We start from the raw sequence: 2,500 nt of genomic DNA, 5'->3' as shown, positions 1-2,500 counted from the left end.
TAAAATTTAAGGCTGATTTGAATAAACATGAAATTAAAAGATGTAAGGGAGCTATTGTAAGAAGTAGGGTGAAGTATGCCTTAGAGGGTGAGAAATGCACGTCCTTTTTTTTGGGCATGGAGAGGCAAAATCAGAGAAAAATCTGTATTACCGAGTTGGAAGATGGGAAGGGTAAAAAAGTGAGTGATTTGGTAGGGATTTTGGATACTGTTGAATCCTTTTATAGGTCACTATTCAAGAAAGAAGGGGTAAATATGGAATGTATGGGAAAGGTGTTAAGTACAGTTAGTGCTAGATTGTCAGATATAGACAGGATGCTCTGTGATAATGATATCTCTATGTTGGAAATCAATGAGGCAATCTCCAGTCTAAACATTAATAAGAGCCCAGGCTCAGATGGCCTAACTGCTGAGTTTTATAGAACTTTTAGGGATGTTCTAGGGCCAATATTGTTAGAGCTATATCAGTATATGGAAGAAAAGCAGGATGTGCCTAAGACAATGGTTGCAGGAGTGTTAAGCATTTTATTTAAAAATAAAGGGAGTAGATTAAGATTAGAAAATTATAGACCAATTAGTCTCTTAAATACTGATTACAAAATATTGGCAAAAATTCTAGCGAATAGGCTAAAAAAGGTAATAGGGAGTATTGTTGCCCCAACACAGGCTTATAGTATACCTGGGAGAGATATTGCTGATATTATAAGTACAATTAGAGATGTTGTTTTTTATATGAAGAAAGAAGGAGGCATTCTGTTAAGTTTGGACTTAAATAAAGCTTTTGATAGGGTGGAGCATACATTTTTGGAGAAAGCTTTGGAAACGTTCGGATTTGGGGGTAGATTTAGATCGTGGATAAAGCTGCTTTATAATAGTGCACATAGTGTGGTGAAGTGTAATGGTTTGATAACAGATGAGTTTGTTGTAGAGAGGTCCATAAGGCAGGGTTGCCCTTTGTCTGCCCTGCTCTATTGTATAACTGTTGAGCCTCTGGCAACTTTAATAAAAGCAGATAAGGAGCTGAAGTCTATCAAATTCGCAGGAGACGGGGTCAGCTTAATTCATCAATATGCAGATGATACTACATTTACTGTGAGGGATATGGATAGTATAACGAGGATAATGGAGCACATGAATACATATGGTAGAGCGGCTGGGGCAAAAATTAATGTTGAAAAGTCTGAAATCATGTTCTTTGGGGAAAATAAAATATCTGAGTGTGGTATTCCTTTTAAAGCTGTTAAGGATTATATTAAAGTACTGGGGGTTAATATAGGTATTGAAGATAGTAAGGCGAGGGATGTTTCTTGGTCGGTAGTCCTACAGAAGATAAGGCGAATTGTGAGCTACTGGAAATTAAGAGGTCTTACACTGAAAGGGAAAGTCACTGTTATCAATGTATTGTTAATGTCAAGATTTGTTCATTCACTGAGTGTGCTGGACATGCCAGAGTGGGTTTTAAAAGATGCAAACTCCATTGTAGTAGATTTCTTGTGGGGAGGGAAAAATGTAAGGATCTCAAAAAAGGTACTGATTGCAGATATCAAGGAGGGAGGCTTGAAATTGATGGACTTGGATGTAAAGAGAAAAGCATTACGGCTTAAAATTGTTAAGAAATATTTATATAGTAAAGAAATATATGGTTGGAAATATTGTATGAAGGATTGTTTGGAGAAGTTTGGGACATGTAACCAGAGTAATCTTTTTATGTGTTTAAAGGAGTCCATGATAAAGGATATGCCACAATTCTATAAAGAAGTCTTCCAAGCTTGGGCTGAATTTCTGCCGCAGGTGTCTTATAAGTGTAATTTGCCTGAATTAGTACTAAATCAACCAGTGTTTTTGAATCCTAAGATATTAGATAAAGGGAAAATGTTGGAAAACAAAAGTTTTATGAAGGTTGGTCTATACCAGATAAAGGACTATATGTATGAAGTTGTCCCAGGTTTCTTGCCCTCACAGGCAATCCTGGATATTGTAATGGAAGAGAATGAAAATATCAGAAAAGGTACAGTGCTTAATATTTTTGAAAAAATTAAGAATAGCATTCCAAGAGATTGGATTGCTCTGATAGAAAAACAAGTTTCAAAAACAAAAGAGTACAAGTTTCCCGAAATGTATATTGTACAGAGTGGTTGCATGGTAGAATTGTCAAAGGTTCCATTAAAAGCTTTCTATAGGATTATGGTGAAAAAAGAAGTTAGAAGACCTGCTGCTGAAATTTATTGGAGAAATCTATTCCCGGAGTTAAAACCAGAAATGCTGTGGATAAACCTAGGTGTTAGATACAATTCAATGGAATGTGAACATAATGATTTCATATTGCGACATAATAGAGTATATACAAAGGAGGTTTTGCATCAGGTTGACAAAAGCATTGCGAGAGAATGTGATGTGTGTGACAGCGAGGTTGAGACCTTAATGCATTTTTATGTAGAATGTCAGAGTTTAAAAGATTATCATGAATTATTAAAGCAATGTGTGAGGAAGAATTGGGAGGA

Source organism: Carassius gibelio, chromosome B22, assembly GCF_023724105.1.
Source record: "Carassius gibelio isolate Cgi1373 ecotype wild population from Czech Republic chromosome B22, carGib1.2-hapl.c, whole genome shotgun sequence".
NCBI classification, from domain to species: Eukaryota; Metazoa; Chordata; class Actinopteri; order Cypriniformes; family Cyprinidae; genus Carassius; species Carassius gibelio.
The sequence above is the reverse complement of the archived record's forward strand: the minus strand, read 5'-3'. Positions refer to the sequence as shown.